The following is a 27,692-nucleotide window of genomic DNA, read 5'->3' as shown; positions in this document are numbered from 1 at the left end:
GTAAAGCAGATAAATGTATTTTTGTTAGCGAATTTGAAGGCCACAAAATTTACCTTGCACTCTTTGTAGATGACGGCTTGCTTGCAAGCAGCTCAAATGACACTTTAGACAGAATTCTGAATGAATTCAAGAAGGAATTCGCAATTACAGTAGGAGATGCAAGCTATTTTGTCGGACTTCAAATACAGAGAAATCGCGACGAGAAAACGATGTTTATTAGTCAAAGCTTGTACCTAAAACAAACACTAGAGAAATTCAATATGAATGATGCAAAACCGATGTGTGTGCCGGCAGATCCGAATGCAAGGCTACAACCAGCCGATCTGGAATGCAAGAACGAGAGCGCGGTACCATACCGAGAGGCCATCGGGTTATTAATGTTTCTAAGTGTCGTCTTTAGGCCAGACATAGCTTACGCTATAAATTCATTGACCAAATACATAAACAATCACGATAAAATTCACTGGAATGCAGTGAAGCGCGTATTCGTATATCTTGCGGGCTCGCACGACGTAGGAATAATGTACGGAGGAAAAAACGAATATACACCTGTAGTAGGATACTCAGAGGCCGATTTCGCGAGCGATTTGGACACCCGAAGATCCACAACGGGCTATATATTCAGCATGAACGGAGGCGTGATAACGTGGAGTTCACAACGTCAAAAAATTGTAACATTGAGTACCACCGAATCTGAATACGTAGCTGCAGCAACCGCTACCAAAGAAACGTGCTGGCTGAGGAAACTGTTGACCGGACTCGCATATCGATATGATGAAGGCACTGTACTTTTTGTCGATATTCAGAGCGCGATTAAACTGGTTAAAAACCCTCAGTTCCATAAAAGAACTAAACACATCGACATCCGGTTCCATTTTATTCGCGAGAAATACGAAAATGGTGAGCTTAACATAAAGTATGTAACCTCGGAAAACAACCTGGCAGACATATTCACGAAAGCTCTGCCAAGAAATCGCTTTTTGTACTTATGCAGCAGCCTCGGTCTAGTAAGCGAAGAATCTTTCTTACAATAATCCGATAATCGAGAGATTGTGCAAACGGCGGAAGTGTAGAAGTTAGTTTTCTCAATCTCGTAAGAGAGGGCGCTCCTCCTTTGACGTGAAGCGTAGACTTTTGTTCGCAGAGCAAGCGGGCTCCCTCTTAGTCCTTCAGAACCGCTCACCGAGACCGCATCGCCACTTTTGTTCAAGAGCTATTTCCTTCATACAAATAAACGCCTTTTTTTCAATCTATACACCTGTTTTCTATTAACATTCCATTAAAACATCAAGAATAGAAAACGTAAACTTTAAGATTATAGTATATGATTTTGGTGTAGCAGGATCACGGTAAGACTGCAGAGATTTCTGCAGGAAATTTGGACTCTCTGTAAAGGTGCGTTGGCATATAAATTCATCCGATATTAAGTTTTAAATAAGTTTCTACTTATTTAAACTATATTGTTGTTTATTATATAACATTTAAAAGCATAAATTATTGATAATTATTGAAAAAAATACGTACAAAAAAGTATCGCAAGCAGGACCTGAATCTGACTCCTTTTGATTACGAGTTATTTACTCTACACATAAGCTAACTTTATCTATGAGAGATAGTAAAGAAATGGTAAAGAAACTATGTGTGACGATACCGTATCTTGTGCATTAGTTTGTGTGTTATCCATGAAATAATTAATTTTTCTCATGCGATAATGGATATAGGATTCAATAAAGTGTAACGGATAATCACTGGTATAATCAATATATTTTGAACTAGTAAATATTTGTCAAGACAAAACTGTTACTAATGTAAAATTTTGGTCAGTTCAGGCATTTTTTAATATTAATTATTTATGATAAAAAATGTGTGGGGCTATTAATAGTAGAAATAATTGGATGAAGAGGGTAATTAAGTTTATGTATATTTGGTAAATCATATGCTCTCGGTAAAATTGTGTTAGTTTGAGTTGAGTGGTTTTTGTCAAAATTCAGGTAGTTATTATCATTAAAATTCGGTAAAACCTTGTATACCTTTAATTGCAGAAATCGCAACGGATTTTTTTTACACTTTTATATCTATCAGTATCGCTAAGTAAATCATTTTTGACTTATAATCCTCAACATTCAATCACACAGTTAGATTGCCTGTCTTGTTTTTTGTTTAGTCGGAGAGCAGCTACAGATTCTGTGTTTTCAATTAGACTTGATCTCAAATCATTGGCACTTTGTCAAAATTGTTAATCTTACTTGTAAATTGTTTATAGTTATTAAATTTTTTTTTTAACTTAGACTGAGTGTTAAAATTATGACCTATGGAAACGACGTCCATAACCTCTGAAGAAATATCAATATCCGCTAAGTTTTTAATACATTTTTCATTCCTAATAAAATTACTACAATGATTGTTATTAACATCACTGTAAATAATACGATCGTTTTTGTCATTTTTTCTAATGATATTGTTAAATTGACAGTCAAAAATCTCACTAATTTATTGTAAATATTTGAACATTCAATTTCAGTAAATTTTCCAAACTAAAGAAGAACAGAAACATCAATAAGTGTATTCGCAATCTCATCTGGGCCCGGGCTACTATTTTTACTAATCTTGATGACTTCTGGGAATTCTTTCATGGAAATAGGAATGTTCAATGGAATTTCATTGTCGTGTTTAACTGACTCACGGTATTTATTTATCTGTTTTTTTTGAAGGTTTCTTTATTCTTGAGAAATTCTTGATCGTATTGCTTGTCACTAGAATTTTCTGAAAGTTGTTTAGCAAATATACTTGATCGTTTTCTTTTAAGATAATATCGTAGATTTTACTACCTTCAATCGCTTTTATTGTGCCCCACATATCTTTACTTGATGTTTTGTACGAGATTAATTGTAGATATTTTATCCCAGAGTGTCGTTTAGCTATTTTTATCGTACTTTTTGCTATTGATTTTAATTTTCTGTGTTTAATTTTGTTTTTCTAAGAATTATTATTTTTAAATCTATATAAGGTCTTTTTAGAATTTTTAGTAGCGGCTTCACAATTTTTGTTTCACCAAAGTATGTTTTTAGATTTTGTACAACTAGTTGTTCTCGGAATGCTTTCGTGTGCTGGAGTTATGATTACTTCGTAAAGTTTAGATAAACTTAAGTTAATATTGTTTTCTCATCAGCCTGTTAATTTATTGTATCTGGTAGTTTTTGGGTTGCGTTTTCTTTATATTTTCCCTGGTTAGCTTGGTGAAATTTCTATTTGCCTGCTTCATTAGGTATGCTGGTGTTGAAGTTGTCTACGTATAAGACAATTAGACAATGGTCACTACCGTATAGTTCTTCTTGAGCTTTCTAATCTATTGATGTTGCTATGCTGTTGCTGCAGAGACTAAGATCTTTCTCGCTACTTCCGATAGATGAGTTAAAGTAACTAGGTGTCCGATCGTTTAGTGACACTGTCATTTTTGCATATAAATTCTTCAGAGATACTCCTCCACTTGCAATTAGGCAGTCGGACCTATTTTTGTTATAACATGTGATCTTTTTCATCTTGATAGATTTATTGTTCTTTAGTTTAATTTTAAGGCAGTGTAAATTCCACTGTAATATCTTGACCATTTTGTGTATTTGATATTTTACAGTGTAAGGAGATCCCCGAAGCATCACCCAAGAAAGACCAAACGACAAACACGAGCACAGGATCCGAGAGGCAGAAACAACCAAAGGGCCACGTAGCAGCTGTCATCACAGCCAAGCGGCATATTAGAGCGCGGAAATTTAAACAGGCAGTCACAACTTTCACAACCGCTCTAGTGAACAGAGCTCTTGAATGAATATTAAAACGCGACTTATTCTTATCAACGCAAAGCGTAATTGTGCTTTGCATCAACAGCGTGATATTTTGTTGGATAAATAATTAAATAAATTTTAAATTTATTAAGCATTATGAAAAAAACAAGTATTCTTCCTGAATGACCTTACTCTAATATTACTAAAGCAGCAATATATGTCGTAGCAGCCATCATAGAAGAAACACTAACTAATTACTCAATAAACCGTAATCACGAGGGTACAAAGAACAGAAGAAGGCAACTGCAAACACTGCAGTTTACACCGGAAGTGCTCGAGTCGCATTAATTTTGCCTCTTCATAACAGATTATCGTCCTTGTCAGATGACGCCGGCGTTTGAAACGGGGTTATATCTTGTTTAGGGTTATTCAAAGTTTCCAATAATTGTCTTCAATAATTTTTTGAATACAGTTAGATCTTCTGTGAATTGATTTATTAATTCTACAGGAATTGTATGGCTTTTTGTGTTTTCCATGAGACTCTTGAATTGTATGTAGTTTAATTGTTTCCTGGCTTGATCTGGATGATTGCGAACTAGCATTAGTTTAAAGTCTATTTGGTGAAAATCTATTAAGTAGGCTTGATTGGTTTGGTCTCTTCATTAATAATTTTACCTTTTGTAGTTTTATTTTTTGTTACAATTGTAAAATTCGTATTCTCTGCGTTCAACTCTATTGGAGAGTCTGTTGAGCAAGATGCTGGATGTTGTCTTTTGTTAGGGTTATCTAACTATTGTGTCTAATATTGTAGTTTGGGTGCCTTGTTCATGTTTGACAGAGTAGGATACAATAATGGACTGCTTAGATCACGGATAAATGTGACTTGGAGCATTTTAACAGCTGTGCTATAAAATTGTATGCAATTCTCGTGAACTAAGCAGCTCATCAGTGCATAGCGTTTTATCACACTCGCTGCGGGCGGTCGGGCGCTAATACACGCCATACAATAATCGGCTACTCAGATCACACGTATCGTAATATACTATTGGCCAGGTGGCCTTCGCCGTTACATGTAAAGCATTTAACTATATCTGTGCTAGCGTAGATAAAATAGTTACACACGTAGTCCGTTAGGTTTATTTCGTCTACGCAGTCCATAATCAGTCCCTGCTCTCTCTTTGGGATGAGATCCTTTTGGGCCACTGATGCATAGTTCGTTGCAGTTTTTGCGAAGAATGTTAGGATCTCCTTCTGGGTTAGTTGTGCATTTTGATGGGTTTCCATTTTCACTGGTTTATTGTTGCTCTTGCGACGAAGCGTGGATTTAGAGGCTTGAGGCGCCTATAAACAGTGGTTCTTACAAAGCGATTATAAACACGTGTTTACACGATAAGCGTTCGATATGAACGAGATACGATAAGATTCCAAATATACTTACAAAGAAACTCTTAATAGAAGCTCACGAAATCATTTTAAAAATCTAAGACTTGACAAATCAAGTATTGCCTGGTCTTTAGAGAAATGCAATAGTAGTACCAATAAGCGAACCCAAAAAATCAAGATTCAACAAAGAAAGTTATCAATATATTTATAAATAACTAGAAATTAAGTTATATCAAGTTATATATGCATATATAAGTAACTAGAAATCAAGAGCATAATTAGTCAATACCAAACTAGTTTCCGCGAAAACTGTTTCATCAACGACAGTTTATTATTACTGGAGACAAATATAAGTAAGACCTTTGAAAACAACGAATAGCTACTGGCAGTATGTCTCGACATCAAAAAAGCCTACGACCTAGTTTTGCGGAAAAGACTTTTACAAATATTAATAAAATACAATATCACAGGTAATATCTTTCATTTTATCAAAAACTTTTTAACCAACCGTATCATTCAAGTACGAGTTGAGAATAATTTCTTAGATGAAGTTCGGATAAACAATAGAGCACCCCAAGTAGCTGTCATTAGTGTAACATTATTTTTATTAGCGATCAACGATATCAATTCATACATAAACGCACCAATACAATACACGATGTTAGCTAACGACGTAACCGTACACATAAGAGGAAAAAATATCAAAACCAGAGATATATGTGAGAAAATAATGCAAAAAAGTCTTATTTTCGGCTCTAAAATTACTTGGAAACCGCATCTTGAACAACTTAAAAAAGATTGCCTCCTCAGAATAAACGCATTTAAAACACTTGCAGCAGAAAACAGCATAGCTTATGGCTCAGTAAAGGAACCCGATCTTAACAATGTCAACCCGATAGTTAAGGGGACCTCACCACCTTAAATTAAAAAAAATATGAGATATTGATTTTTTGTGTAAAAGTACCTTAAATTGCGTAAATAATTAATTTAAACAAATTTTTTAACAAATTGTAGACAAATTTTTTAAATTAAAATGTTTTTTAAATTCCTACGTTCACACCATAAACATATGTGTTTAAAGTAGATTCATAAAGAAAAAAGTGCCCTTCGAAGCCCAAAGCTTAAGTAAGTCTGCGGTAGCTGATATAATGAAAATTGTGATTTTTGGCCTACGAAGACCTATTGTGCATGACATACGATGTATATAAATATTGTTTGATGATTCTTACAGTATTCCTGAGTTAATATTATTGTTTGATTAATTATTTAAACAATTTAAGGTTCTTTTATACAAAAAATCAATATCCCATTTTTTTTAATTTAAGGTGATGAGGTCCCCTTAATACCAGAATGCGTCATCTATCACGTGATTTGTCAAACGATCACTCATGTGATACATCACTTGAATTCTCAAGCGATAAATCACGTCATTTATCACGTAACTAAATTTAGTTATTTTGTTTGTACCAAAGAATTATGAAAAATAGATTTGTTACAAATCCAAATAAAATGACCGCAAAAAATGAAAAGAAACTTTACCCTAACCGAGGATTGAACCCCGGTCCTCAACTTCACAATCCATTATCTTACTACCTAAACAAATCACGTGATTTATCACGTGAGAATTCAAGTGATCTATCACGTGATTAATCGTGTGATAAATTACGTGGTTTTTCTCGCAATGGAATCAAATTTGTGGACTTCATTAATATGAGAACAAAAATTTTAAATCTTGTATACTTATTTATATTTAATATCCTCATAGAACTATTAATTTTGTAATTGTAAAATTTTATCGTTGTATTGTTAACATTACAATACCAATATATACTATCATCAGTTTTATAAAATTTGTATGAAACTCAAAACTATATACAAATATTGTTAAAATATGTAATAATTCTCATTTATTCTGTTTTGTCGCTAATATCCATTTATCGATGTGACGGTAAATAAATAAATGGAAAGAAAACACGTGTACAAACAAATCTTTTATTTCTTGTCTAAATAATCTCTTGCACTATGATTTGATAATAAAAAAGTATTGTGGTTGACATAAATTACTTATAAAATTAATTTTTTTTTCTGTAGCTATTAGATATATGTGGTGGAATAACTTCTTCACGCTTACAATTATTCAAAAATAATAATCTCACATTAGACTGTGCTAAATCATATCTGAACGAGAAAAATCTTTTAAAAATATTGTACGTTTGTGAACCGTATAGATATCATATTTATACTATTTATAGTAAGATACAATTATTAAAACTCAACGTTGTTTGAGTCTGACTATTCTTCGTTAATAGACCGTAAGTACGGAAACTATTATTACAAATTGGTTTAATAAACCTACTAATTTAGGTATAGTTTTAAATTATTTCTCTAACTATAAGAAATAACGTAAACATAACATAGTTTATAACTTAGTAGACAGAGCAATATTATTTTTTCATGAGTCCTTCCATACTGACAATTTTTCCATAGTTCAAAATATATTGATTATACCAGTGATTATCCGTTACACTTTATTGAATACTATATCCAATATTGCATGAAAAGAACTAATTATTCTATGAATAATACATAAACTAATGCACAAGAAACAATACCATCACACATATGTTTCTTTACCATTCCATAAAAAATTTGTTATACTTGTAAATCGACGTTTAAAAAATATGGTCTACACACTGTTCCATCAATGACACCTGAATCAAATAATATTGTAAAGTTAGGTAAATATGTTTTGGGCAAATGGAGTCAAACTAATGTTATATATGAATTTCAAGGTAATAATTGTTCTGCCACTTACATTGGTTAAACCAAAAAAAATTTTAAAGCAAGGATTAATGAGCACAAAAAACTCCTGATAATCAAGTACTGCCGATTCCGACACACATTAATAATAATCCTTCACATAGTTTTAATTTTGATAATGTTAAAATCTTAGATTGTGACAATAATAGGTATAAAAGATTTCTGAAAGCCTTTTCATCAACATGAATTTGAATACTATTAATAAAAAAGAAGATTTTCAAATGTTAAGTAAACAGTACTTAAGAATCATCTGAATGTTTTTTAAGAATTTGTAGTGTATCTGTTGATTATAACTAATCATAATCTAATACAAAAATAATTCTTTTAATTACATGTTGTTTATAGAGAAAAAAGAATCTTCCTCTATGTTGACTCTATCCCTCGGTGAGGTAGAGCAATCATTGCACTTAAATTTGTAGATAATGTTATTTTCATTATTTTTGTATATTTTATCCTTGTCTTTTACAATTATTGTCTTCATTTAGTTATTAATTTTTGGAACGGTTTTAAAAGGCAAGGATAAAAAAGACAAAAATAATAAAAATAATATTGTCTACAAATTGGAGTGCAATGACTGCTCTGCTACATATGTAGGTCAAACAAAAAGAAGTGTGTTAACGCATAAATGAACACAGAAAATCAAACAAGAATGTTATATATGACCACACAAAAAACCATAATCACACTTTTAATTTACAAAATTTCGACATTAAAGGCAGAGAAACAAATATAAACAAACGCCTAATATCCGCAATGCTGCATATACACTTACAAGATAAAGGAATTAACAAAATAGAAGGCACACAACTCCTAAATACTATTTACATACGCCTCTTGTATCGTCTCAAACGTAGAACAATAGAATGAGTGATATAACTCTGACATCAAAAAACTGATGACAGTGCCGATAAAAATGTCAACGAAGCGCTTGAATCTCTCCAGTTTAGTATTTGTATATAAACACCGCAAAATTTCAGCATTGAGCAAATTTCGAACTAAGCAGCTTAGAGAGACACACCTGTTCTTCGATCTTCCATCGCTAGGCTAGGAAGCGGTTTTTCGATTTCTCCGAATCATGTATACTGACGACAGCTCCGTAATCGTGACATCGTAAAATATTCTAAAATCTTTTTGTATCTTTTATATTTATCGCATAAATCCTAAGTTTAACCGATTTTTTCTTATGAAGGCAATATTTATCGTCAAAACGATGAAGGGATTAATTCTTTAATTTTGTCACTTTTTCCTTTACACGCTCCACCAGCCTCGGGTAGACCGATAGATTCTACCAAATCTTTTATGTTGTTTATATTATTTTAAATTCATCAAAGTATAATAATATTAGTTTTCTCCCATATTTGATTGTTTACTTTTGATTTATCGGTGTTTGCTAATATTTATATGTATTAAAATTTAAATATTGTAGATTGATAGTTGCTGGTGCCTGCAGTCTCCGTTGCCACTTACACTCACACTTTTCACTTCCACATTCCATCACACTATTTTTTATGTAGGAGTAACCCTATAGTTATTTATAATACAGACATGTAAAACTTGCGACTGAATATACCGTACGTAGCTTAAGTCACTGTGATTGACTCGAGGAATGTCCTCGTAGTATTATAATATGTAGGATTTTTATTTTTATTTTTTATATTTTTGGTATGCAATTATTTATATTACTATAACTGTATTTATTGTAATCTTCGTGCAATGCTATTAACATATTGTGATCACTTTTTTTGTCAATAAAAATCTGATGAGGTTGGATGCCACACCAACGAAACGTTGTCATTTAGTGTGAATTTTGTGGATTTAATTGCAAGGGGCAGCTCTTTTATATTTGTTACGTATTTTTAATTTATTGATACTAGTTTTGTATATATTTATAGATATAACATTCCAAGAAAAAAAGTTCTAAAGAGCCTGCACAACAAATAGACACATTAAAATGTTTCAACGCAGTCGAAGAAATCCACGTTATTGATTCTAATAGTAAGAAAATGCTTTAAGTGCTCAATGAAGGCCACGAATTAATTACGGAATTAGATTCTAGTGCACCATATGGTTTCATAGGTAGCGATACACTTCGTAACCTCAAACCCAATTTTCAATTGCAACCAACTTCTAAGAAATTCATGAGTTACTCGCAACATCACCTCAACTGCATCGGTACTTGCTCTGTTAATGTCTCATTTGGTTCCACATCTCGTCAACTTACAGTCTACAATATTCAAGGCTCTTACGATTCCTTATTTGGTCGTGAATGGATCGCACAATTCAGTCACGAAATTGAATGGACTGAACTCTTTTCTCTAATCAAGGTTAATGCACTTCCTACTCTTCTACCTTCATTACCTAGTGATCAACAAGCACAGCTGGATCAACTTTTGACAAGGTACGCTGAAGTTTTCAGTGTAACAGCTGGAAAACTTACTGGACCTCTAGTTAAGGTACATTTCAAACCTGGAAATTCTCCTGTTTTTGCTCGGGCTCAAGATATAGCATATGTGTTGCGTGACAAATATTCTAAAGCAGTTAAAGCTAAACTTGCGTCTGGATTTTACAAAAAAGTCAATATTTCCGAGTGGCCTTTGCCTACACACGTCGTTATTAAAAAAAAAAAGGTGTTATTCGTATAACTGGTAATTATAAACTTACGTTGAATCCAGGTATAATAATAGATGAATGTCCTCTTCCAAAACCTAGTGACATTTTCAACAAAGTAGAAGGAGCTAAAATTTACACACATCTTGATATTACAGATGCTTATACTCATCTTCCTGCTGACGACGAGTATAAATCTCTACACATGGGTTAGTTCGTCCTACATAAGCTGTTTACAGCGCAACTAATGTTCTTGCAGTTTGGCAACGTCGATAAAAAGAAATCTTACAAGGTCTAAGAAACGTTGAAAATTTTTTCAACGATATCATTGTATGGGCTGAAACATTCGAAGAATTGTTGATTCTGGAAACGTATCCGTCTTCTTGAAAATGGTATTCGTCTTAATCGACGTAAATGTGTTTTTGCTACAAATTCTGTAGAATTTTTGGGACATAAACTAGATACACAAGGTATTCATAAATCTGATTCTCACATCAAGGCAATTCGTGATGCACCTAAACCTTCTACACCTGAAGAATTAGAATTGTTTATTGGTAAAGCTACGTGCTACAATTCATTCATTCCTGATTTAGCTACAAAAGCTCGACCACTTCGGGACATGCTTCTTACATCATCTTTTCAATGGTCGCCAACTGCTGATAAAGCACACGAAGAACTCAAAAACATTCTCATTTCTCCTCAAGTCAATAGAACATCCACTTTCTGCTCCCTCACGTGTTGGGTTAGCAGATCATGTGGGAGCATACTTCTGTGCAGGTTTCCTTGGAGTATCCTCGCCATTATCTTTAGATCTTGCTTGCGTTTAGGGCCGTCTGGAAGACTGCGCACGCTTCGGTGCCTGGAGTGTGCATCGTCCTATCCTCAGGCGTCTTGTCGTCTTTGCAAAGTAAACACTTTATCTGTTGGGTCGGCACATTGCATGCCGCCGCTCTATGTCCACCCGCACCACACTTCCAACAGCTAGTGCTCCTGTCAGGGCCTTTGCATTTGGCTTTCACGTGCCCGTAGCCAAGGCAACGGTAGCATCGCGTGACGCTCGCTCTCACCCTCACTCGGCAGTTTACCCAGCCGATGCGAATCTTTCCCTTTTTGAGCAGTGCGGCGGCCTTGATCTGGTCCAATTCGACTACCGCCATCCTCTGCTCTCTCGTGTTTGGCTCAAACAGATAGACTTTGGCATCTTCTTTGCCGCAGCCTGTTGCGGCTGTGATAGCACTGTTGATCTCTTCCTTCGTCGTAAGTCCATCGATGTCTCTGATCTCTAGTATTATCTTCGAGATCTTGCCTTTAATTGTGCCTGCTTGTCCGATTGCCTCTTGGATGGCCTTTTGAAATGACTTCATTTCGTCATTCCTTTTGCCCACCCCGACCAGAACGCCGCCTTCTCTTGTTTTGCGAAGAAACTTAATCACCGTGTTTAGCTCTTCCGGCTTTACCTGTGCCTTCATCAGAGACAAAATGTCAGCATAGGTCTTGCCACTCTCCGGCTTTATCAGAATGACGTCCGTCCTCTGACGTGGAGCCTTCTCTTCTCTCTTCTTTAGTTGGATCTGCTCCGGCTTTACCTTCTGTTTTTTTTACCCTTCCTGTCAGCAGCTACTTCCCATTGTGTCTGACCATGAGAAGTCTGGCCGTTCCCCTCGCTGTCCCTACTTGTCGAGGGAGCACTTACATCCTTCTTGTCTTTTTTGACGGGGGTACCGCCGCCTCCGTCAGATGATGCCCATACCTTCTTCTTTGATTTTACCGTTTTTTGAGCCTTTGCATTGTCCTCACTAGATTGTTTGGGGGACTGCCTCTTCGCGACATCTTCCATCTGGTCAAGAAGCGTGAAAGCTTCGATCATCATGGATCCTATTAAGGGTAAGCCTTCTTTGATCTTGATATTCACACCCTTTTGCTTTTCCAGGGTTTTGGTCATTTCCCTGGCCGTTTCACGCACCTCCCGTAGCTTGTCTCGCAGGCTGGCGTGGGCTTTTAGCCAATCCCTTATGGACTGGCTCTCTTCTCCTACCGCTGCGTTCTTGTCATACCGGTATGCTGCAGCACTCATGGCGCTACCTATACTGGTACTTCTGCTTGATTTGTGGATTGGATATCCACCGTCTTGTGTTGTTGGCACCCTTAAGGTTTCAACTTCCAGGTTCTCCTGTGGGTTTTCCCCGAGTTCGTTTGTGGTTCCCATATTATAAGCATTTTTCTTCATCCTGGCATGTGTCCGACCCCAGCTGACATGGCCCCAATACATGACTGTAGGCGGTGCCAGAGTGGGTACATCACGTCAGGGTATAGCACGCGCTATCGCATTAGCCCACCTCCACTCTCTCGAGCCTCCCACCACGAACACAGGTGCTTGGCTCTCTGGAGAGTTTCCGGCGGATGTCACACAATAACACGTACTCGCTCGAGCCGGTTGACCGAAACTAGCTAGGTAACCGGCCTCCCGTCTTGCTGTCAGCGGGAGCCAAAGATGGTTCGGGTCAATTCGGCACGCAACCGTAGGTCTTTAGGAGACCGTTAGATCGCCTCTCCATCCAGGATCTCCCTTAGGCAGCTACACGGCAAACGCGGCGGCCTGATTTGGTTCACGGAGCATATTTTATTTCTGCTCTACCCTCGGAGGTGTGTGCCTCGGCGAGCACTCCCCCATCCGCCAACCGGGGGACGCGCCACATACGGGGTGTCAGGCTTCCCCGCGTGGGTCGATTAAACCGGATTAGAGTACATAAGTATTAGGATATTCACTTAATCGATTCAATGCCTATTTAAATCAGAATCAATATATCTATGTACACTAGAAAAACGGTTTTAATGATTTTTTATATCTAAAATAACATTTGATATTATTCAATCGTACTGTATTCAACTATGCAATCGTTTTTACTGATGTGTATATCGTGGTGTTAATCGATTTGAATTGACATGAATTTTTTCATGTGTCGTTTAATAAAGTCAATCGATTTTAATAATTTCAATTCAAATCGATTGTAGTTAATAAATCTATTCTGTCTTGTACAGCATTTGACCTTTCTTATATAGTAACGGAGAAGAAATCTTGTCACTTGCGAGTATGAACATTTGAAGCGACACCAAGCGGTTATATTAAGAAACATAGGGTCGATTAAAATTGACTAGTTTTGCAATAAATTTAATCGATTCTAATCCAAATATAAAAGTTTTTTTTTCATAAGGGATTTTACAAAACTTTGATCATTAAGGTCACTTAAAATGTCATCAAAATTATTTGTAAAATTAAACTAATTTAATATCGACTAAAAAGTTGATTCATATTTATTGAAAGAATCCCAATTGAACAGCATTAAACTAATCATCACATAAAAATCGATAAAAATATCTTTATTTTGATATTTAGATTGCGATTGAGACCGATAATTTAAAACATCGATTAAATCAATCTAGTATTTTTAGCAGGGATTCTTTTTTTGATTATTTTAATTGATTAAAGGATAATTTAATCTAACCGTAAAAAAGTATCGAGATTGATTAAATATTATATAAACTAATTACCTTATAAATTAATTTAAATTTATTGATAAAATTACGAACAAATCATATTAGAAAAATAATAATTATTTTTATTATACGTAATAAAGTACCATTCGAACAGATTTATATATAGTGATAAAATAACAATTAAATGATATAATAAGAATAGTAATTGTTTTGGTTATTAAAGTCGATTAAAATATATTGGAAGCTATTCATAAAACTAGTATTAAGATCGATAGACGATTTAGTACCGATTAGAGATTTTAAAATCGATTAGAATTAGTGAAAAAAATTACAATTTTACTGCACTAAAATAATTACTACATAAACGTCGATAAAAATATATTGAATTTAATATTTATTTTTCGTATTGAAACCGATTGTAATTAAAAACGATTTAAATCGATAGGAATTTAATCGAACAAATTTGGCTGGTCGATTGAATGGATTTAAAACGATTAAATTCGATTAAATTTTGATCGATTTCAATCGAATTCAATCGCATATTTTTAGCAGGGTTTTTTCCACTAGGGAAGGAGAGAGGAAATGTAGTATATTTAACAACGTTCTTTTTAAATTCTATTGTTTTTCATGCAACTTCATATTATTGATTGTAAATAATAACTATTATTCTAAATATCATCATGCATGTCAATAATTTGGTTTACAGTGAAATTACAGATTAAAAAACAACTGAGAACAATTATAAAAAGTCAAGTTTACAATCATATTATTTCATTTATAATACGGAAAACAAAACATCAATATCTTTAATTGAGGTCTGAGTCGAATGATTGGTAATTTAAACTTAATTAATATATTGATCAAATACAAATAACTCAAAAGATATTTACTACGTAACTTGCCATGCCCCTCACATTTTGTTCATGGTACGTACTTGTTCACGGAGTGGTCTTATTGTAAGTGTACCTTTTTGCATATTTTATTTGTGTACATAAATATATAAAAATCTTATTTCAATAAAAGGAAATGTTTTAAGTGTAAGACACCAAGCGTGATCGGCTACCGTGAAACGATATTTGCATGTATGCATGGAAAGTCACGAAATCCACTTCCTGGGCCCCGTAATCAGTGACCACGAACACTCAGAAAGTTTGTGCAGTGACAGTGCAGCAGCTGTTCAAAAACATACCTTGAATTCAAGCAGACAATGTAAAGACATTTACTCTGCGCAACTTATAGAAATCTGTGGGAAAGCGATACCCAACTGTATTATACACATAATAGCTTGTGCGGCCAACTTCATGGTCCTACCACACTGGAGAAAAAAGTAGAGATACTGTTTTGAGCATGCGTGATATACAAACTCGCTTATTATAAAACGAAACGGCTTTTCTACAAATATATTTGTTAGACATCAAATCACGAACAGTAACGATAAGCATTTTTTTTTGTATCGTGAAAAATCCGAACACTAATATAGAAGTAAATAGTGTCACGGGCGCCGCGGCTTCGTCTGCTTCTCAAACTCGCCTTCGTGGCGCTACTTGATAAACCTATCTTTGAGTAAACATCTTTGTAGTTTACTCTATTCATACACAATAATTACTATTTTTTTAAATTTAGGTTCACTTTATTGAATCCGTTATTTTGAATTTTTTAATTTTGATAGCGGATTGTAATCAGCGACCTCAAAAACCCCTATATACAAATCGTCATATAATAATAGCTATTATTTCATCTAAGTATGATTTTATTCTGACAATTATGTTTTTTTTATACTAATTTGTTAATAGCAATAATTGTTTTTAATAGTTATGCAATATCATTATTCTTTTAACACTTGTCGAATTCTTGGAAAGACGGGGAACGAAAACCCGCAGAGAAATCGATAAAAAACTGCTCGTAAACGTTAAAATATTGACAATGTCTAGGTAGGAAACTGGTGTCCCGCTGTGCCTGAAACGGTTTATTGAATATCTATATATATTTAGACATTGAAGTGATCTCTACTTCTGCACTACCAGATAGGAGCCAAGGCAGAAAAGGAGTAACAGACCGGGTATAGAAAGAATAATAGACTAGATGCTGATTAGAACTAAGTTATATTATAGAGTGTACAAATGGACTAGTAAGAACTATAAAAGTTTGTCCGCACCGGCGCACAGTGGGAGAAAATGGACAAAATTCGAGCCACGCGTCGTTTTTAATCGTAGAGCCATGATTTTTTTTAACTCTTGAAACAGCTAACCACCTAACCACTCACCCCCCTACCCCTAGAAACCACCCCTACCAAACCGCAAGCAGTCTAACTCATCTATCCCAGGGAACAGCGAGTTAAATCGCTTATTTTATTTATTCTCAAAATAATTAAGCCACACACCAGAAGCCAGCTAATCACCTAAATACCTACCCCTAACCTGCTTAACCCCTAGAAACCACCCCTACCAAACCACAAGCAATAAAACATGGTTTAAAAAAAAAATCTTTATTCATATCGATTTTTCACATTGAAATCATTTAAGATTTGATATTTAGAGCGAAGAAAACGTGTCCTCGAGACTTAAACTTCAGTGTCACAGTTTAAATTTTGAAAAAAAAAGGTAAAAGCACATAAAATGGCGGCTAACACGGGAAATCGTGAAAAATTTCCAGAATTTTTTACTTGAGAATGAATACTTTAGAAAAAAATTTAGTGAAGAAAAAGTTCTTAGATTAAATAAAAAATACGTTGAAATTCTATCAGAATTTTTTGAAGATTTCTCGAATTTATTATATTATAGTATAATTTAATATAATTAAATCTATTGATCATACGAGTGTTTGATGGTTAAATGTTTATTTTTGAATTTATTAGATTATAGTATAATACATACAAATGTTGATCATACGATTTTTCGATGGCTAAATGGCAACCTTGACGTGGTAAAGGGGCTTAAATCTATTTCAACGCAGATGACTAATAGCAGTTCATTCAACAATTACAGCTAACAAATAATGTGACTAATTTACTTGTAATAATGTCTTGAATTACGTGGTTATACGATTCTGCGTGTTTCCGGTCTGGCCTGTGGAGTGGGTTTTTATTATTTTTAGAAAAAATAAAGCGATTTAACTTTCTGTTCCCAGGGTTATGTTAGTTAGCCTGCTTGTGGTTTGGTAGGGGTGTTTTCTAGGGTTAGGGGGTGAGTGGTTAGGTGGTTAGCTGGCTTATGGTGTGTGGCTTTATTATTTTAAGAAAAAATTAAGCGATTTAACTCGCTGTTCCCAGGGTTAGGTTAGTTAGCCTGCTTGTGGTTTTGTAGGGGTGGTTTCTAGGGGTTAGGGGTAAGTATTTAGGTGATTTGTTGGCTTCTGGTGTGTGGCTTAATTATTTTGAGAAAAAATAAAGCGATTTAACTCGCTGTTCCCTGGGATAGATGAGTTAGACTGCTTGTGGTTTGGTAGGGGTGGCTTCTAGGGGTCGCATGGGTTTAGGGGAAGGTGATACAATAATTTCCGCACCTGTAGCTTAAACTTGATGCTTTTTTAAAGAGTTTAAAAAAAATCATGGCTCTACGATTAAAAATGACGCGTGGCTCGAATTTTGTCCATTTTCTCCCATTGTGCGGCGCCCAGGCCAGGACTGATTGTCGGAAGCGACTAAGCTGATAAGCTCTCCTCGCGCTCACCACGTCGTGGTGCTCCGCTAGGCAGCGCGTCAGTCTGCACGTTGTGATATGAGGGGACCCCCAAATATATGCTTACATGATACGTACATGCCCCGCACATGCGTGAGCGTATATATATATGTGTGTGTGTGTGGTTCTCTATGAAATCGAAAATAAAAATTTTAATTTTTGCCCAAACTCTATATCTATGTTCTATATTTTGTACCTGACTCCAAAAAAAATTTTAAATTTAACTTATAATTTAATAATTATTTAACCTATAAAAAATTAGTAACATTTAAATTCACAAATAATTTATTAAAGTGGAATTGTTTTTTTACAAATTAGTAAGTATTTTTTTCTCTTTCTCAGATTTTAAAACTTGTAGCACAAAACGTGCGTGATTACTTGCTCTGTCAGGCAATTTATCGCGGTTCAAAAACAAATTATTGTTACCGTTATACAAATTTAATTGAGTGATTAAAATTAAATCACACGTATTAATAGAAAAAGCAAACGTGTGTTCCAGTGTCGACAACTAATTATTAAATTCACTTCGAGAGTAACTTGGATTGTTGAATCATGAGTTTTTTTTTTTTTTTTGGTTGTGCTGAATTTGACTCGGCTCTGCTTCTATTAAATGTCAGAATACTCAACGAGCACAATGTCTTTAACTGGCTCGTACATAGACTTAAGCAGATCGCATGTAGCGATACAAGACCACGTAAGATCGATGGACACGAATACGTTAGGTCAAGCGTTAGATTTCTTAGGTTTGCAGGATAGGGGGGCTGATGAAGACAGAATGCGTCGATTGTTTAGGTGCCTAGCAGGTGACTACAATTGATATTCAACTGAATGCCGGATGCCCTACCAGTTCGACAACAGCTGGATATTTTATATCAAAATATGAATCCAGAGTTAAAATTGATTTTCGGTCGAATGGAATTCGAAACTCTAAACAAATTCAAGAATAAAGCTGCGAGTGCCGAGAAACGGACGAGAGCAAAATCACGTTACAAGCCACCCCCTACTCCGGAGAAATCTATGCTACCAGGAGCGGCTTATAATCCACAGGAGAAGGCAAAGAATAAAAATCAGCCGGCGATAGCAGCTATCTGTCCAACGGATGCAAAGGAGCCACCCCTCTGGTTCAAGACTTGGGTCAACAACAATTACCCTTCAATAGCAAAGAAGGATAACTACGGCCGTCAGAACCAAAAAGGGTCCAATAGATCTACCCAGGGTAAGAAGAAAACCTTTGCGGAAAATCAGCAGACGAAGTCCACGGCACCGACAGATGTGAAAAATAAATCCGACTCCAAGGAGGCCAATAAATCGTCTGAAAAATCGAGTGACTCAGTAAACAAGGAAAAAAGAGAACTAGCTTGCTGGACTTGTAAGTCACCGGGCTTTACGAAGAAGACGTGTCCCAATTGTGCGGGAAAAGCCAAAGGGAAACAGTAAGCGAGATCCGTACTGACCCCGAGGTTAATTCAGGGAACTCGGCATCACAGTCGACTGAACAACTAAATCCGACTGCAATAGCACACTGTGCAGCGACCAGTAGTAACGCTGTTTTATCCGACCAGCGCTGGTGGCTGCAGGTGCAGGTAGGTGAATTCAGGGTCAGGGCCCTTTACGACCCAGGAGCCACGCAAACTTGCATCGGGGCTACGTCCGTACAACTAGCCAGTGCATGTAACGCAGAAATAAAACCATGTGACGGAATAGTCGTCTGCATGGCTGACGGTAAAACCTCAATGGTGACTGGAACAGTCGACTTGCCCTTCACGATCGGTGGACAAACCAGGACGCTTACTACGCTAGTAGTACCTGACTTACGTGAAGGATGCAATTTAGGCGATGACTTCGTTCTACAATTCGACGCCAGGCTTAACTCTTGCGAACGAACGTTAACGGTTGAAAATTCAACCGAAGTCATAAACGCCTGTGAAGCGGTAACAGACGGAACCACTCGTCCGGTCTTAGCTTCGATTGGCCTGCAGGATTTGCATGAAGGCCAGAAACGGATGTTAGAAGAATTACTCGATCTGTTAATTCCTAAAGATGATGGGCCACTCGGCTTTACGAACTTGGTGGAGTTCGATCTAGAGGTAGAGACATGTCGTCCGATCAAGCAGAAATTCTATCCGGTTTCGAAGAAACTCGAAGAAATGCTCTTTTCTCAAGTAAGAGAGTTACTAGCAGCAGATATCATCGAGCCTTCGTTCAGCGACTGGGCTAGTCCCGTCGTGATGGTGAAAAAGGGGAATAGTGGAAAGCGTCGATTGTGCATCGACTTCCGCAAATTAAATAAAGTTTCCAAAGTAAGCGCTTACCCCCTACCTTTCATGGATACTATCTTGAGTAAGCTTCGATGTGCTCGTTACATATCTACGATAGATTTGAGCAACGCTTACCACCAGATAAAAATAAAAAAGGAAAGTCGACCGTATACAGCATTCAAGGTCCCGGGAATGGGGTTGTTCCAATGGAAACGTCTCCCGTTCGGCTTAGCTGGTGCTCCTGCCTGCTTCCAGCGTATGATCGACTCCTTGATTACGCCCGATCTCGAAACACACTGTTACAGCTATTTGGACGATATTATCGTCTGAACCGAAACGTTCGAAGACCATTTAAAAGTCTTAGAGATCGTGCTGACGAAGCTAGCCAAAGCACGATTGAATATAAATCGCAAGAAAAGTCATTTTTGTCAATCAGAAGTGCGGTATCTTGGCGTGCTCGTCAACAGGGACGGTTTTCGTCCGGATCCGGATAAAATCGCTCCGATTATAGAGTACCCAACTCCGAAGACATTAAAACAACTGCGCAGGTTTTTGGGAATGTCGTCGTGGTACAGGAAGTTCCTCAAAGATTTTGCAACGATAGTTGAACCTTTAAATCGACTGCTTAAGAAAGGAACAGGCTACGTTTGGGGGGAGGACCAAGAACGCGCGTTCGAGCAAACTAAAATGCTGATAGCATCCGCTCCGGTTCTCCACCGACCAGACTTTAATAAAACCTTCTGTCTACAATGCGACGCTTCTGGCACAGGCCTTGGTGCTGTTTTAACGCAGGTGATAGAAGGGGAAGAACGTGTGTTATCGTTCGCGAGTCGCACTATGACTCCGGCGGAACGGAATTACTCAGCGAGGGAGCGTGAATGTTTAGCGGTTCTCTGGGCGATACAAAAATTCCGTCCGTACGTTGAAGGTTACCATTTTCTGGTGATTACCGATCATAGCAGTCTCAAGTGGCTAAGTAATTTACGAAATCCAACTGGACGTTTAGCCAGATGGGCACTTGAATTGCAGGAATATGATTACACGATCGAACATCGCAAAGGCTCAATGAATGTGGTTCCCGATGCGCTGTCGAGACTTTACGAAGGAGACGACGCAGAAGAGACACGTCCGATTATTGCGAGTATTACACCAGAGGATGAAACAACTGACAAATGGTACACCGAATTAAAGAAGGAAGTAACTGATAACCCGCTAGAATTTCCTGGCTGGAAGTTATTAGGTGGAAAATTATATACTTACCGGCCTGACGCATTCGTCGATGATGTTTTCGAAGATGAGAATGCTTGGAAATTAGTACTTCCGAAAGAGAAAAGAGCTCAAGTTTTGAACGAGTGTCATAACGAAGCGACGTTAGGTCATTTTGGCCGCAAGAAAACGCAAGAAAGAGTCGCCCTGTTATACTATTGGCCATCGATGAAAAAAGATGTGACAAATTACGTCCGAAACTGCTTGATCTGTCAACAATGCAAAGTTGAACAAAGAAAACCAGCTGGTCAGATGGGCAGTCGCAACTTCTCGCGTCGATGGGAAACAGTTGCTGGTGACGTAATGGGTCCGCTACCAAAGTCTACTCACGGTTATGAATATTTACTGGTGTTTCAAGACATGTTTACCAGGTGGGTAGAATGCATACCTATACGAAAGGCCAACGCTCAGACCATCATTAAAAACTTGAATGAACGGGTTTTTCTACGGTTCGGAACGCCAAAAGTCTTCTTTTCCGACAACGGAACAGAGTTCCGAAATAAGGCTATGGATAAATTCCTAGAGGAACGGGGAGTACACCATACGTACGCACCACCGTATCACCCTCAGCCTAACACCGTAAAACGTGCGAACCGCACGATTATGAACACGGCTACACAAGAATCACTCCAGACTTCTCTGGCGATGCTGAATTTTGGTAGACAGCCGAGTCATCCCAAATCTCTGCTTCGACAAGAGGAGATTGAAGCTATAGCCAACGAAGATCAGATCGCTATATCTGAATGGAAGGCTAGGATGGAGAAGCTGAGAGAACTCCAAGAAGCGGCTAACGATAACGCTCAAGAAGCGCAAGCGCGCCAGGCCAAATATTTCAACAGCCGACACCGAAACGTGTAGTACTCAGTAGGCGACGAAGTCTGGAAGAAGAATAGAGTACTGTCATCAGCAGCGGAGGGAGTGTCAGCTAAATTAGCTCCACCGTTTATCGGCCCCTTCAAAATCAGCCGTATACTGAGCCCAGGTATTTACGAACTAATTGACCGAAACGGAACGGTTGATGGACCGACTGCTGTCGAATATTTGAAAAAGTATCACAGTAGAGAAGAAAACGACTGTGAGCCTGTCGCAGCAGCAGACGACTGTGAAGTTACTGATCAAGTAGACGACATCAGGACTACGTCCGTCAACAATGAAGAAATTGAAGAAGCGAAAGAATCTAACGCAAGTAGCGAGCGATCAAAAAAGCGTGGTGGGCCGAGAAAAACGCGGTTACTTGTAAAACGCAAAACACTACCGGCGAAGATTGTAAACCCGACAAACACAGTAAGCGTCGAGGTAGACAAAGCGAAACGCGGAAGACCGAAAGGTTCGAAAAATAAACCGCGTGACGTTCCGAATAGTTTGTCTCCTAGGAAAACGCAAGCGCAAAAGGCGGCGGGTACGGTTGACAATTAAAATCATGCGATTAGGGAGCTTCATTCTTCTGTACACCGTCCCATTCTCCCCTCATAATTCCCTTCTTCCCACATAGACGGCTGAACGCAAGATGGACGACATCAGGGAGTTAGCAGAGGAGATTGTGCAAACAATCGTCGAAGAGTCGATGATTCACACGGTCGACGACACGCCAGCAGTACCGGCCAACGTCCCATCCGGATTAGAGGTGGGAAGCGAACTTCTCAACCGGTCGATTTTTGCTATCCCGGAATCACCGACCGAGATCGAACTGAGGAAGCAAGCTCTGCTGAAAGAACTGCAGGTGATAGAAGACGCACAGTTCGCTCAGGCTCTCGTCAGAAGACAGCAGCCGAGAAACCGAGCGACGCAGCTCAGAACCGAGCTGATCGCTACGCTGGAAGAAGCGATCGCTATGGGGTCGGAAATTAAGGAGAAGTATGGCCACCGGCCGGATTTACCTAAGGGAGACACAACCCTAGTAGAAACCGTGGCATTTCTAAAGGCCAAATGCAAAGCGAAGCCGCAACCATTGTCAGCGCCACCGGTTGTCCCGAAGACGGCTTCAACAGCCGTAAGGCCAGATTCGACCAGCCGTCAGCCCGACACGACGTCGAAAACCACGGCCGCTCCAGCAGCAACAGCCGTAAAGAAACGGCCGACTCTAACCAACGAACAGTTGAACAAAGAGTTCGACCGTAACCGTGAATTGAAGCGTCGAGCGAGAAACAGGCTGCCGACTTACACAGAACCTGGACCGCAATGCCCCATTTGCGGATACCGAGGTATTGCTCGATTGGACGTGTGCCCCAATTTCAACGTCCATGGAATGGACTTAACGTACGGCGACAAGTACAAGAAGAAGTAGAAGAAGAAGCTCAGGCTAACGGCCGAACCACTTCATTTCCTCCTTTACCTTACCTCAATCCCGTGCAATGAAGCATTTTGTTTTTTTTTTTCTTATTTCTCTTCTTTCTCTCTTAATGTTTTTTTTAGAGGCAAAAGACTGCCGTATGTAAAAAGAGAGGCGAGGGACTAAAAATGAACTATTCTTTTTGCTTCTTTCATTATTTGTATTATCTAATTAATGATGATAATAAAAAGTCAAGTTTTCCTTGTAAAAATTGATATTTATTACAAGTTCTTATTACCCAGTTAGATATGACTGAGTGCGAGCTGGTACACCTGGCAGGGTACACAGCGTATGGGGGAGGGTGTTGTGACGGCCGAGTGCACGTCAAATGTCTAACGGCTAATCATGTACTAATTGTAATAAGATTATTGTTTCATCAAGCTGCCAACGAGCGCCGAAACGAGCGAGAACGAGAGACGAGGCAAGATAGAGACAGAGAGAGAGTGAGAGCATAGGTAACGCGGTTGCCGCCTGGCCGCACAGCGTTGGCGAAATATGACAACGATGTGCCGACGGCCGGGAGAGCCGCGACTAGAGTTAGTCTCGCTGCGCTATCCACACGGGTAGCTCGCGCTTCTACTATACGCGGGTTTGTTGTGAGTCCTGCGAGCATCTCGAGAGCGAACGATATTCGTCCGTGTGTTACCGACGAGTCGCTGCGACGCCCGTCCGAACTGTTGCATCTCCACGTCCGAGACTGGACCACGTCCGTTTGCGTCAAGTACTACTGCCACTGCTGAGTTGTAAGTACCTGTACTTCACTCTCTCACGTCGACAGGGTAATATCTTTCGTGTAAAAACACGTGCATGATTTGAGTCGGTCGAGCCGTGCCTTCTGCACGCCCGACGTTAATTTACAATAAACAGTGTCCTTCTGGCCCTGGTTATAACACGGCAGAAAAGTATTAATCGAGTGTTATAATGTACAACATATATATACAGTTTAGGCAAAAATTAAAATCTTCATTTTCGATTTCAAATAGAATGACCCATATATATATATATATATATATATATATATATATATATATATATATATATATATATATATATATATATATATATATATATATATATATATATATATATATACATCTGTCATTATATGTCTTATTTTCTTAGATACTTTAAATAATGTTATTTAACGTTATCTTTGTATTAATTACATTTTGATGATATCGTTTCCTCACCACCAAACGGTAGATATCTTGGCGCGTTTTTTTTTTTTTTTGTAAGGAAATGCGACAGTTTCACTTCCATCTGACGAGAGGTATACGTGAGTGCCTTATGCGAGAATTGACATTCGTCACGATAACACGCGCCGATTGCCAAAGAGACAAACAGAAAAAGGAACTCTGTACCTTGAAGTTACAATTCCTCCTTTCCGTTTTTTCTGGATATGCTCCATGAAATGACTTAAAATTGAAGCAATCTATAGTTATAATAACATTTGATATTTATTATGTTTCAAAGAAAAGTTCAACACTTAGTTTCCAAGTTATAATGGTCAGGATTGTTCGCGGAACGCGACTAAAATAACTAGTGATCGAAAAATTGCCATGAAAAAAACGCAGGTTTGTAACTAAAAATCTTGTTTTTAACGAATTGCTAAAACAGAAACAGAATAAAATGAGCCTAAGTATACATTAAAATGTATTAAATAGAATCTGAGATATAAGCAATGCAGTTTTCAATTATGAAATGTATACAGGGTGAGAAACAAAATTTGGAAGCTAAATATCTTCGAAACTAACTGGTATCATTAACAACCGAAAGAAAGGGATTAAGGTGCCATATAATGCTAACTAAATCCAAAATTTGAACTTGCTTATTGCTTTTTCACTCCAGTTATCGCGTCACGTGGAAAAATACTTTTTTCAGTTTTTGATGTTTTTCTCAGGATCTGCCCCATGAAATGACTTACAATTAAAATGAAGTATAGTCTTAAGAGGAGGTGGGAGCTATAGCTTCGCAAATCCGCCACGGGGTATTTAGTATCAATAAATCACAAGGCCAAACATTTAACAGAGTTGGTGTCTATTTACCTAATCCAGTTTTCAGTCATAGTCAATTATATATAGCATTATTTAGGGTAAAATTAAAAAAGAATTCAACAATTTTCCTTTAAAAAATTCAAGTTTCTTAAGTATACTTTAATATAATAGTAAGTACATATATATAAATAATTAATTAACAAATATATCATTTCCTATTTTAAATATATATGGGCAACATATAATCAATTTGCTGTGAATTATAAATAATAAATAAGTAAAATATGTTAGTTATTGAGAAAAGACATGAATGGCTTCACGGTACACAGGTACAATAAGTACACTTCAATATGATAGTAGAAGTAAATATATACAAATCAACAATAAAAAAATGGAATATCTCTTTATTTAGATATATATGAGCAATATGTAAACAGTGCACTTTGAAGTATAAATAATAATAAACAAATATATGTCAGTTGTTGAGAAAAGATGTAAATGGCTTCACGGCACACAGAAAAATTTAAATAACTCAAAATTTTTAGGCCTGACAATTTTAAATCCCAAAAATATTAAGGCCCCTTTATCCGCCTCATAAATGATGTCCAGGTGTCAGGGTAACTCCTCGATAATAAGTTATTGGGAAAAGATGTGAATGGCTTCACGGCACACAAGTACATTAAGAACTTTAATATAATAGTAGATTTCGTAAATAGAAAAGTTGTAGAGTATTAAATTACAAGAAGAAAAATTCTGGAAAACCGAAAAATTTGGCATTTTTTTCGAAAATTCGTAAGTTTGCCATTTATGAAGATAAAGAGCTAAAATTTAGCACAGAAGTAGATAGTTATATCAACTTTAAGTGTGCAAAAGGCAGGCACTGTCAGACCAATAGTTTTTGCGCAATTGCAATTTCAATTTTTGTAGGCATTTTTTTGTCGGGAACCCTTCTTGCGTTAAAAATGATCAGATTTTAATTTTAATACCCGCATTCAAAATTATAAGTAAAATACTGAAAGATGTATATTCTAAGTTTTTGTAGAAATGCATCGAAATGGTCGAAACATGCAGTTGAAAATCGGTAAAAGCAGCCGAGCGCGCGCGAGCGTGCAAAGAGTGGGGGAATGAGGGAAAACGCGCCTATGTAGATATACGGGTGCGCTGCGAGCAGTGTCGCATCTTTTCACTCGCTTTTCTCGGCGACAACTGCACCATTTTACCTCACATTACACGAATAATTGAAGGTAAAGCTGCTATTTTGAATTCCAAAGTGGCCTCAGAATTAAAAGATGGGAGACATATATATAGGTATATTATTGATTATATTATTGACTAAATGTTCTGTACTTTGCATGTTTGAACAAGTCACAGGGTAAATTTGAATATACGATTGTATCATCGACTAAATGATCTGTACTTTGTATATATGTACTGATCACAAAACAAAATCATAAGAGAGAGAGAGAGAGAGAGAGAAAGTGCTGACATTACTTCTCCAGAATATATCGTTGGTCCCTACAAAGAGTAGTACGGTTCAGATTTGCCACAAAGACTAGTACGGTTCAGATTTGCCGCGAAGACTAGTACATTTTAGATCTTTCCCACATGAAAAAATCCAATTGTTTTGGAGAAAAATAAATAGTTATTTTGGTTGAAACTAATAGAAGTGCAATATCTTTAAAGTTGCCAAAAAATTTTTTAAAAATTTCGAAATTTACACAGTTGTTATGAGATTTAATATCAAGTGACAAGGAAGCAACTTTTTTTTACAATAAACAAGCATGTCTCAACAAAAATGCTAAAATCCGTTTGGGATTCTTCAGCCCAACATGTTCAGACCATCAAGTTGGCCGCACACGGCTAGTGTTAAGACCGTGAATTTAGCAGCAAATATTGCTTTCCCACATACTTATACTGATCAGTGGGATTACTGATGTGACCACACATATACCGACCAGCAGAACTACGGATGTGATTTCATTTTTTTTTCTTACTATTTAATATTAAGTGGCGTGGTTGTGGTAGCCAGGGTAGCAGATGACGAGGTCTAGGTGGAGTGCACCGTGGTTTTTTTTGTCTTGGTG

The 27,692-nt window shown here is 37.1% G+C and overlaps 1 protein-coding gene across 2 annotated transcripts in view; it reads left to right on the top strand.

Annotated features, from left to right (window-relative positions):
- Positions 1-27,692, top strand: part of LOC116416484 (SKI family transcriptional corepressor 1 homolog-B) — a 767,432-nt gene that overhangs the window by 117,875 nt on the left and 621,865 nt on the right. Inside the window, exon 1 of one of the 2 annotated variants that reach the window (XM_031925221.1) lies at positions 7,303-7,474. The exons of the other annotated variant lie outside the window; for it this stretch is intronic. The gene's annotated coding sequence lies outside the window, so the exon portion shown is untranslated. Of the gene's footprint in view, positions 1-7,302; positions 7,475-27,692 lie in introns of those variants that run through there. 2 annotated transcript variants of the gene reach the window in all.

The sequence above is a fragment of the Nasonia vitripennis genome (assembly GCF_009193385.2).
Source record: "Nasonia vitripennis strain AsymCx chromosome 2 unlocalized genomic scaffold, Nvit_psr_1.1 chr2_random0007, whole genome shotgun sequence".
NCBI lineage: Eukaryota > Metazoa > Arthropoda > Insecta > Hymenoptera > Pteromalidae > Nasonia > Nasonia vitripennis.
Note: the sequence above shows the minus strand (reverse complement) of the source record. Positions and strands in the feature narration are given on the sequence as shown.